The sequence below is a fragment of the Epinephelus fuscoguttatus genome, linkage group LG15, assembly GCF_011397635.1.
Source record: "Epinephelus fuscoguttatus linkage group LG15, E.fuscoguttatus.final_Chr_v1".
Taxonomy (NCBI): domain Eukaryota; kingdom Metazoa; phylum Chordata; class Actinopteri; order Perciformes; family Serranidae; genus Epinephelus; species Epinephelus fuscoguttatus.
The window spans coordinates 5,896,384-5,908,526 of NC_064766.1; the positions used below are offsets into that span (position 1 = coordinate 5,896,384).

Here is a 12,143-nt window from a genome sequence, read left to right on the forward strand (position 1 = left end):
CACACACACACACACACACACACACACACAGTGTATAGAGCAGTGCTACCCCCACACCTCCCTAATCAATCAGTGCTATTGACATGCCCTTTTAGACCAATGGGACAGGCAGGTCTGGACTGTGTCCCCAGAGATTGGCCGGTTCCCCTCCCTGCCCCACCTGCCTGCCTGCTAACAACCAATTAACTTCTAGAGTCCTTCCTATAAAGCTGTGGGGTAACTTCTCCCCTGGGACACACACACACACCCCTTTCCAGAGTCAATGCGCTCTACAGGATCAAAAGTGCTTCCGCTGTGGGTTTGAATCCAGCTCAGAATCTCCTAAGCAATTTTTCTTTTTACAGCTTGAGCCGAGTAACATTTTTCAGCAGGATGAAATCCGGCTACTGGCGTTTTGGGTCATTTTAGTGCTATAAATAATGACCAACATTAGCTACCAATAATGGATACAACAAGCAACAGTGTCATTTAGGAGGAGGTGTAATGGGAATATGTTTGCTAGAGAGATACATACATCTTCTCTTGCATGAGGTTAACATTATTTTTTTATACGTCTCTCCCCTCGCTGACCTTGCATCCATCTCCATCTTCCTAACTGGATGTTGATTCCACAAGCAAGCAGCACTTAACCTTTCATCAGCCATGTGAATCACTCTCGGAGAGAAATGGTGATAGAAAATGAGGAGAGGTGGAAGGATGCGTGGATGCCACAACAGTGCCATTAAACCACAGCATGCGCCGGGAAGCTGATGAGATTTTTGTTGCGCCACTTTTCAGCGAAGGGATTCATCAGCAGCTGATGACACAAAACTCCCACATATCTCCAGTGGAGAGTCTCGGGTTTTAGCTTTGCTTGTTTGTTTCCCAGCAGCAGTGAGGTTGGATGGTGTACGAGGGCTGAAGGATGAAGAGGAAAAACAGGATGTGCCACGCATCAACACTGGGAGAGGTCAAGGATAGATTAAAAGGCACGCACACATATGGGTCAGAGATGTACTTGACAGGCCGTCTCCTCTATCACACATACGGCCCACACACAAACACTTGAGAGCTGTATTAACGCCAGCCTCTCTTCTAGGCACAGCACTTGGTCCAGAAGGCCCTCGCTGCAGGAGGAGGATGGGGGGATGGGGGAGGCGAGTGCGGAGGAGGAGGGGGCAGAGGGAGAGACAGGTGAGAGGGAGGGATGAGAGAGAGCGAGAGAGACAGCGATGACACTCAGTTTTGAATGTCACCACGGTGCTAAAGACCCCCGCTAACCTTTTGGCTGGAAATGAGAGGACTGGGGGCAGCAGGCAGGGAAAGATGGAGAGAGAGCGAGAGAGAGGTGGAAAGGGTGAGAATGAAGAGTAGAAAGAAGAGGAGGGAGCTCATGCATGGGTAGAGAGGGAGTGGGTGGGTGGAGGTGGAGCGATAGATGGCAAGATGAAAGAGATGGAGACAAACAACAGCACCACTTCTCATGTCTGCTAACAGGGCTGCCATCCATGACACATGATGATAGGAGACAAAATGGCCACCCTAACAAACACCAGTACTCTGGCTCAGATACCCAACACCAGGTTTTCAACACTAAACTGTCCAACAGGAGCAGTGCAGCATCAGGTGCCACCGACCCTAAACAGAGAACATTGTGTCTGTTCAATACGGGCCTTTATGTCGGGTAGCAAGTGTCATCCACCGGCAAAATACATATTGAAGTTTCTCCTTGGTGATGGTGAGGGAATGTTTTTGTGATAACTTTTAATTCAGACATCTCACCAGAAAAATAACTGCAGTGTGGTAAAGTTTGTAAAACCTGCACTGACCTCATAAATATAATGCAACAATTCCTGCAAAGTACGCAAATTTAAAGTATCCCCCTCAGAGCATTTTCCACCAGCCGTTTGAGATTTTCCCAAGAATTTGCTGCCATTACTTTCTAATCAAATAAACAAGTCATGCCATCTACTGTCAGCCAAAAAACAGCTGCTTGCTGTGCTTCTTCTAGCTACGCTGATACCTTAAGCCCAAATTCTAAAAAGAAACACCTATGGAATAAAGATAATTAAGTTGCAGTGAGCACTACACTAAGGCGTCTTTTATCAATGTTCAGCTACAGTTTCTCTTTAGGAATGTCTGCCATCTGTAACTCAAAATAAAAACATATATTGCATGTTTCTTTTCACAGTCATGAAATGGGGGGCGCATCTTCTTAATAATGAAGGGCAAATGTCCCCGTTTCCCCCCAGGAATCTACACCTTTGTTGGACAATGTTGAAAGGTTTTAGTAATTCACTTAAAAAATGACTGTAAAAGTAAAGCAGGAGGATAAAAGTGTCATTTTGAGGAGTTTCTGATTTCCTGACATCCGCAGGGGAAATTCCACCCTTGGTGGTGGTATTTCATCACTTGTCAAATACCCAATTCTACTGTTTAGTTCAACTATAGTACTTTTAGGTCGTACGGCTTTAATCCATTTGTTGGACTATTATTGCAATTATTGTGCATGATTGTTCACAGTCAATTCGACAGTGACAAGGGTATCTTAGCAATCACCCCTTTATGAAGTTGTCCTTCTCCTCACACAAGTATTCTTGAATATAAGGCCATGAGTTTAATAAATAAAGTCAACTGCCTTACCTCACATTATGCAGTGGGGAAAAAAATACAGTAGAGTTGCAAAATTTGCACAAAAAACACAATTTGCTCCAGCTAGGGCTGCAACTAATGATTTTTTCAGTGTTGATTAATCGGTCGATTATTTCCTCAATTTATCGATTAGTTGTTTCGTGTATAACATGTCAGAAAATGGTAAAAACATCAATCAGTGTTTTCCTAGACCCAAGATAATGTCCTCAAATGTTCTGTTTTGCCCACAAGCCTAAGATATTCAGTTCACTATCACAGAGGAATAAAGAAATCTGAAAGTATTTACATTGAAGAAGAGGGAATCAGAGAATTTGGACTTTTCTCAAAAACTACTCAAAGCAATTGTTAACAACAAATCCCATACTTTGTTGCACCTCTAATTCCTGCTTAATGTTGCAAATTCATTTACATTTATAGATCAACTTCAGCACTTAAATTAACCAGGTATGTAAGTGGGTGCTAATGCTTCAAAAGTTCTACATGAGAATCACAAAAAGTCACAATGCAAGTGAAAATGTGCTTTTAATATGAACTTCCTCTCAGCCTCTAGAGACAAAAAATCTCAATACCCACCACAGGGCCACAACTTCTCTTTTGATAAATCCAGGTTTATATAAAAAAAAGTTCTATGAACTAATAGTTTAATATGTGAAAGGGTAATCTCATCCAGTTTTGAGAGAAATTAGGAAGAAACAGAGATAATAATCTCCAAAACTGGTGAAAGCCTGATGAGTTACTCTATTCAAGTAGTAAAAGATCACCAAGGGACATAGGTGGACAATACACAGCAATGAAATGGGACAGACAAGGACAGGAACAATGGCCATTTTCACAAGCAGAGTACAACATCAGTGCTGTCAGCTACAAGTTATAGTGCTCTCTAGATGCCAATGGGGGCACCACTGACTCCTCATTCTCCCTTAATCAAATACGCACACGTCTTTTGCCGTTGGCATCTCCTCATGTGGCCCCTTTTCCTACACTTTTATATGATTAGCTATCTTGCTCTGGGATATCCTGAACCAGTATGAAAACAGTGCGTGTTGGTTAAAAGGTCAATGGAAGATTGCACATTATGGGTGACAATGTTCGGATAACCAAAGCTGCTCGCACTAATGATTCATAGGTCAAAATAACAGAGCAGCTTATTCAAAAATGTGACACACTGATGGACACCTGTTCCAAACAAAGTGTCTTTCATTCTGCAAAAAATGACTGAATCAATAAACAATGCCATCGCATACAGTGACATCATGGTTAAATCTTTATGGTCATTGAAAATTTTAGTTTGAATGTGTCGAGATAAGATAATGGGGGTATACATGTGGAAAAGGAGCACCACGGCATGGATATTAGACTGGAAATTGAATAGCATCATTCTGTAAAATCTCAATTAACTGGTAAATCTTAATGTTGTGTTTCGTAGGATATGAGTCACTTTGCTTTATGTGGTGTATCCCCATATCTTACCCCTAGTGTAAGCTGAAAGGGATTTCCTTTACTGTGAGGCCATGACAGGTACATTGGATGGAAAATGGGAAATGAGAAACTTCTGTCTGACAAAAATGACATTTTGGGCTTAATGGTATGGAGTACACAGGATATTTAAAAGGGGACAAGAGACGAGATAAAGTATCAGACAGTTAAATGTAACAACACGTTACACCCAAGCAATAAAGTGTCTGTTCCAGTAACTATTAAGCAACATTTAGATTTTGAGACACAATGCTTCCAACAGTTTCAAATGTTGATGCCTATAATATTTTGCACTAATTTTCCCTCCATGCTCTCTGACTGTGAATAATGCCTATGTGTCTGGGTTTCTTTTTTCAACCTCAAGGCCTACAAGCCAAAGTTAAGCCTATCCAACTCCAAGGACAACTTTAAGAAAATACCTTGGGTTTTTTTTGTTTTTTTTTAACGTTTGAATCAAAAACAGTATCCACTCCTAAAAAGAATAAAATATCCCTAATCTGCCTGAATGTAGCCATTTAAAATTAAAATATATCAAATATTAAATATAAAACTGGGATCTGAGATGTCATTACATGCATATCAAACAGGAGGAAATCTAACTTTGTGTCCCATCTTCCAGCTTAGTCCAGACAAACTGCTTTTCTAACAAACCCAGGCAGCCTTGTGGCTGAAAGGGGGAACAGTGCCTCAACTTTACCCACAAGAAAAGACAGAGAGACAAACGGGAGAGAGACCAAATAGTGCTGAACATCTGTTGTGTGCTGTGTGTGTGTGTGTGTGTGTGTGTGTGTGTGTGTGTGTGTGTGTGTGTGTGTGTGTGGTCGGGGCCTCTTATCTCTCCCTCTGTGGCCCACTAAACATGACTAGCTGCCATCTTGGCTCAAAGACACAAGGTGGTGGGGGTAGCAGCTCCTGACTCTATGGCAGACAGGAGGAGGAAAAAAACGAAGCAGCACATGTACACTGAATGTGAGACTGTGAATAAAACCACCGTGCGAGGAGAAAATACTAAAGTGTGAGTGTTTTCAGGATACAACGCTTAGTTTTTTCTTTTTTTCCCAGAATGAGCGCAGCCAAAGTTGCGTGAGAGCGGCAGGGTGACCATTATGCAAGTTGACCGATTACAGAACACATAATGGAGAAAGAGGGCAGGATAGCACAGGAAACACACGCAATAAAGTCGGACTAATGAAAGAAAAAACGCAACCGTTTATGTACCCTGTTAAGATGTGCTGCTGTAACAAACGAGGAGTAAATGGGAACAGGCAGGTGTTCGGAGCTGCGTTTCACCGTCCACACAATGTAACAAGTGTAGCCGTAAGGTTACCAAACTTCGGTCACCGGATACATTGTAACATTACAAACAAGCTCTCATAACAAAAGCAAAAACGCGGAAAGGACGTAGCGTTACTTTGCCTTTTAACCTCGGCAAAAAGTGAAGCGAAAGATGCGTAAAGTTAATTTCCTTGCCCACGAGCTATGCTTCGACCGATAACCGCCCCGAGCAGGTTACTTGCTAGCTCGGGGGGGCTAATAAGTGGTCTTCGCCCGTACACAATGGGGATGAGAACTGGCTAGCAGGCTAGCAGAACTTCGGTGTCCTAGCGCTGGGCTAACCTCCAGCGGCTAGCACGGCTAATTAGCCTATCAGCGGTGTTTCGCACGTCGTTCCGGACCAGGGAACGCTTCGCTCATCTCGGTTTTTATTCAAGTGAAACACTTTCCTCACTACTCCAAGGCTGTACGCAAGGACGAGTGTGTTTTTCCGTGCCTTTAAATTGGTTTTGGTAATGCAAAACGTGGTAAAAACAACGTGAAAAACACGATTGTATGGAATGACCGCCTGGCCTCACTGCCCCCCACCCCCTCCCTCTCCTCCACTGCTCTGTCCCTTCCGTCCAATAAAACTAGCGACTACTACGGACACTTTACACTGTCCTCTTTCAGTAAAAACACAAGTATTCCGTTGAAATACAACTATCATTTATAGTTTTGTGTAAAAACATTTTAATTTAACTCCGGCGAAGCGTTTTTGGCGATATATGCCAAGTATTCTCCGCTGGGAATCTCACTCAGAGAGCTCCGCTCATTCAGTCGGCCAGTGACTCACCTCTACGCTCGAGCCACCTCGTGTCTCCTAGAAGCTTCAACACAATTAGCTAACCGGGCTAACACTTACACTTTAAAACTGAATTAAGTCAAAATGTCACATTACAAAATTCAACAAGTTGTCGAAGGGACGGACTCAGAAACAGAGAGGCTCCGTGTTGTGCCGGAGATTTTTCTTTCCACTTTTCAACTAACTACGGGACTGTTGTGCGTGTGTATGAGCGATGCAGCGGGTGGCAAAGCTAAACTTGCTATTGTTAGCATGTCGGCATGGCAGCTACATGGACCTTCAATGACTTTCTGCTGAAATGAGAATATAAAACAGCAGCTAAATAAACCAGCAGACCTGGACATAAGCTTTCCAGCGAGTTAGCACTGAATGAAATGCCCATCGGGCTGAAACCCAACTCGCACGGCAGATTAGAGTCCGATTGCGTTTAAAAAGTATGGAAACTTACTATTAAGAAAGAATATAAAGGATTTTAATTCATAATCTGTGTGTATTATAAAACCCTCACACTCGCACTGAATTCTGCTGGACACAATTTAAAATGCACTCATTCAAAAGGGGCATTTAGCTTACCCAACAAGCTCGGTCACTTCGGGCTTTTTATCAAATCAACTCCTCGTTAGTAGGGTTTGTATCTCCGCTTGCTTGAAAAAAATCCACCGTGGTCCTTTTTCGTTTGAAATATAAATAAACAGAAGAAAAAAGTTCAAGTTTGTTATTCATGAAATATTTCTCCGGCGTGTCTCGCATCTGCGACCTCGCCGACTAGTGTGCGTTGCTCTTCTCTCCTTTGTGTTAATTTCACTCAAATCGAGTTTAATCCGATCGATCCCTCGGCTGGTCGCGCTCCCGAGTCCTCCCCTCCAGACACTCGCTCACCTTCCTCGGCCAGGGGGGGCGCGCTCCCGACAACCTCTCATAGAGATAAACAGGCGGCGTGCGCGGTCACTGACCCCGCCGTGCCCGTGTGACGCGCTCTGTGACTTCTCAATGTGGGGATTGTAAATGAATAAATAAATAAATTATATGTATATATTTATATATTTAAGCAACATGGGCGTCAGTTGGGCTATGATTTGTGTTTACAACTGTGAGTCCAGATCATAATTTTTGGTTTATTTTTAATTTGTTTTAATAGAAAAATAGTAGTAACACAATAGAAGCCAGGAACCTGTTAAAAACCAATATTGAGAGAGCACTGTTCTTGGCCAGGGACAATGGTGTGGTGACACATGTCGAAATGAATCATGATGACCAAGTCATAAAACCATCTCATTCACTTATTTAATATTTAGATAAATAAATAAATGAATAAATAAACAATGTTGGATACGTTTTATTTCTCATATATTTTGCTACCTGTGATTTGTACATCCCTTTTGGTGTCTGGTATGTATGTATGTGTGTATTAGGACATGGTCATCCATTGTTTAAGAGTTTGTTCCTGGAAAGCAAGGTTACATTATTTTTGGATTTAAAAGTTTATGTTGTGAGTGGAATGATTGCAGTAAGACCAAAGGAGCCCCGTGAACTCTTTCAGGGACCCTGTGACCACTGTGTCAAACTGTCTTCATTGCCATGATTGTGCAAACAGGAAAAGTGTCAAACAACAGGAACAGGAAACTTCGTCTGAATGTTTGTGTGCTTATTATAACTGACATGAGTACAAGGTCTGTATTGTGAAAAAAGTTGGGATAGGCCCATTTCTTTATTTTATCTGTATATCATGAATGCATAATACTGAAAAATCTATAATTACATACAATGCATCTAGCACTGAAACTAAAACTGATGAATGCTAAGCTGGATGGATTGGTGGATCATTTAGAGCAGAGAATGTTCTTGTCATGTCAACAAAACAGTCTGTTTAACCTGTTTTGTTTTTGCAATAATTAAAGGACAGGTTCACATTTGCGCATGTGTTTGTGTAAAGGTTGTCTTAAAATGAAACTTCTGGACGTCAAAGTCTATTTACAGGTGTTGTGGAGTTCTACTGGATATATGGAGAAAGTTGTATAAAACCTTTTGTGTCTCCAGAGGAAACTGTGCAAAATCTGATTAATGTCCTCCAGTGATGTCACTTAAGTGAGTGTCAGCTGTGGCTGAAGACTACAAGTTTGAAAATGAAAACAATTTGTTGGTGTGGAGTTGGAAAGAAGGGAAGTTACCAGAACTTCCACTGTAGCCTGTTTCTCATTTCTGCTAGAGGCTAGATAATGTGCAGCAGGGATGATGTTTATTTGTAGGCCAGCCCAGAAAGTAGCATCACCCTGTTCTCTAGACAAAAAGCTAATCAAATGTTTTCATTGTATTTGGGATCATTGCAAAGAATAAGCTTTGTGGCAAACAACAGTTCATGATACTTACATGTTTTGTTCAGCAAGATAACCACGGCAAGTGTGATTCGGCAACACAAAGTTCTGAGTCTCATATAGTCACTTGTTAGTAAGCACCTTTTTAAAGACACTTTAACACTTCAAAATTCACAAGTGGGATATTAACTTATGTATTTTATCTGATATTTACTGACGTATTTTATATTGTAGAACAAAACGGGCAAATCTCTTAAACCTGTGTCAACCACAAACATTATTTCAAACATCTAACCAAAAACCCATTAAAAAACCCATTGACCTCAAGACATGGGAACCAGAAGAGCTGAAATCCAAACTCATTTCCAGGTTTTAGGACTCACTCCTGCAGCACTCTACTAGCCCTTACTAGGATAACACACCCTGATCTATACAGTCATGTGAATCAAGTTGAGTTACACTGTGAGTAATGCAGGTGCCGGGTTTTGACAAGTAGGGGAGAGTGGGGTGGGTTGGGACAGTGCCTTTTCAGCAAGCTAGAAAGCAACTATGCATATTATGCCAATCTCTTTTTATTCATAGTTTTGAAATTTACAGCATGCAATAACTTTTTGGCGTTTATTTGTTTGTTTATTTGTTTTTGTTTTTCTTCCACCATACTGTTTTTAGTTATGCCACAAAAAAGCATACTGTTGGAAAGCTGATTTTGTGGCCTATCCAGTAATGCTAAGTGTTAGCTGTGTGAATTTTTGTGGGTAGCTCGCACAAGAGTCCAAAGTGTGTCTGTTATCCCTGGGTCGGTTGGGACAATTACTCACAGTGGATTGGGACAGTATTGTTAGAAGTTGCTACCTTGCTACAAATCAACAAAAAGTAGACAAAACAAGACAAAGGCTTTTCCTAATTGAATAAGAGCCGCTGTGAAGTCACTGAGTGAATGTTTACTCAAGTGGCACCCAGTCAGAAAGCCTTTTTTGCCCCCTTCAAAAACCCATGCGCTGCATAGGGGAATTGCGACATTCCAGGGGGCATGAAAGACAGTTTCCTGCCAACAGCAGATAATATTATCATCATAGCTTATAAATGCATCCTGGAGCTTTTAGTTATCAGCGTTTTTTTTAAAGTTTAAATTATTTTTTTAGAACAAGGTGTCCCAACTTACCTTAGACTGTCCCAATAGGGAAAACACACCGCTTGTAGGCTTACATTTAATAAAACTGAGGCCTTTCACATTTGGTTTGGGCTCTAAAAACTTGATAAATTGTAAGCAGTACCTGTATCAGTACAGAGATCAAATTGTTTTCGCTACTGTTCAAGTAATCTATGAGTAATGGAAGGTTATTTATGTAGAAACAAATGTGTCCCAACTGACCCCGGTGATTGTTTGCTAAAGCAGTTCATACAGATGTTATGATGAAATGATAATGTATATGATGGGCCAGCAGTAATGCCAGTGTCCCAGATGTGATTAGTAATTTGCTTGTCCAGACAATCCGGTTTTCATAAGAGAGGCCTATATACTGTATAGAAAAGTTAAAACCTAAAAACCTTAAACTAGAAATGACATCACAGTATATTCTCTTAGCTAAGGACCATGCCAGTGTTTCTGCATTTTGTTAGCCATTTACTACAAATGGTGCACATTCTATATTTCTTCCAGAGATTTTTGAACATATTTCCCTCCCGTTCAGACAGCCCCTCGTTTCACTTCATTTCTGTATGTTTTGAAAATCAACATGCAGAGACTTGAAATTTGCCTGAGTTAGGTAATCCATCACTGTGAACATTGTGTCTGCTTTTATTATAGTCAAAGTTATGTTATCATAGCGTGATTATAAAGTTGAAAGTGCAGATGTGAAAAGTTTAGACTGCATTACAAAAAGCTTTATCTGTCTGTAGAGCTACTTGCAGGCAGATCATTTATCATTTTCCCCCATACACTGTATATACCCAGACATGCAGTGACATATAGCATACCCTTTGATATACTGTGACTGCTACCACAGTGGAAGGGCTGTTTTTCATGGAAGAAGACATTTATTTTAAGTGTTTTGCACGTACATTAGATCGCAGTTTTGCAGAATTATGATGTTTACTTTTCAGCTATTCAGTCTCCTGTTTATGTATGCAGTCACATATTCATTTCTAACAACCATCTCCTGTTTGTCTGTGTCAACTATAACATGGACTTCATGCAACTGAACTCTCTTAACAAAGTTAAGCGGCACTTGTACTTTACTTGAGTATTTTTACCTTATGAAACTACATACATAAAAGTTCAGTGGGAAATACTTCACTTCTCTGCACTGATAATGATTGCTACTTGCTACCTTACAGATAAAGATTATATAAAACATTCTGCATGTTGAGTACTTTTATTTTTGATACTTTAAAAGCAAGTTTCTGAACATACTTATAGCCCATACCTTACATAAGTAGCTCTTTGTATATGAGACCTACTTGCAGTGGAGCATTTTTACATTGTTGTTTTGCTACTTTTAGTTTATCGTTCTATTTTTCACTGAGTACTTCTCCCACCACTGTTGGACCACATTTTCACTCCTGCAGTGTGCTTAACTGTGTACTCAACCTCCACATATGTGAATAGAGACTGCTGTAATTGCAAACCTTTGTGCTGAAATGCCAAGTCAATGTTTCTCTCAAGCTGGATCAGAACTGTGTAGGACCGTTCGAAATAAAGACAGAGCTGATATTTATAGAAGGTAAACAACAATTGGCATAACACAGGGATGGTGATAAACACCTGTATGAAGAAAAGACTAATAGATTACAGTAATGCTAGCAGCTCAGTGAGGCTCTTCTCACACACAGCTGTGCTTTAAGCTAAATATTAATGCCAGCATGCTGTCATGAAGCTAACATGCTTTCAATGACAATGCCAACATGCTGATGCTAAGCAGGAAATCTTAACCCTGTGATCACCATCTTATTTCAGCATTTTAGCATTGCTAACATTTGCAAATTAGCACTAAACACAAAGCACGGCTGAGCCCAATGTCAATAGTTGTGCAGGCTTATAGTGATAAATGTGTTTGAAGAATTAAAATTATGACCTCCTGAGGGGAACATGCATGTCTGTAGCACAGTTCAGGCAATCCCTTCAATAGTTGTTGAGATATTTCACTTAAAACAACAAATGCCAACCTCATGGTAGTGCAGAGGATCAGCAATGTCTGTAGGATTCATCCTCTGTAGACCATGACTGTCTGTACAATATGTTCCAATTCATTTAGTAGAGAAGTGAAAATACTGGTGGCACTAAATTCATAAAGATTCATCCTCTGGGGATCATGAATGTCTATACAAAGTTACATGCAAATCCATACTTGAGATATTACAGTCTGGAGGATGAGCACGAGCCAATGTAAACTTAAAAAGCAAAGCTACATCAGAGATGATCTGGCTCTGTGGGTGTTAATAGTCGGTGAGATGAAAATAATGTAACTGTTTTTACGTGTTAACATACCGGTTCTTTTGGAATTTTTTTCACTTTGCACTATTTAACACCCGCATTGTGAAAAAAGTAATATGAAAGACAATTTTCAAAATGAAATGTTTGTGTGCAGAAGACTATGGACTGCACT

The 12,143-nt window shown here is 40.7% G+C and overlaps 1 protein-coding gene across 2 annotated transcripts in view; it reads right to left on the reverse strand.

The window, feature by feature from the left end:
* The window catches only part of chd7 (chromodomain helicase DNA binding protein 7), a 94,112-nt gene extending 86,967 nt beyond the window's left edge, over positions 1-7,145 (reverse strand). The window contains exon 1 of one of the 2 annotated variants that reach the window (XM_049598743.1): positions 6,800-7,145. The gene's annotated coding sequence lies outside the window, so the exon portion shown is untranslated. The remainder of the gene's footprint in view (positions 1-6,799) is intronic. The other variant, XM_049598742.1, reaches the window with a different exon arrangement.
* Positions 7,146-12,143: the final 4,998 nt, after the last annotated feature.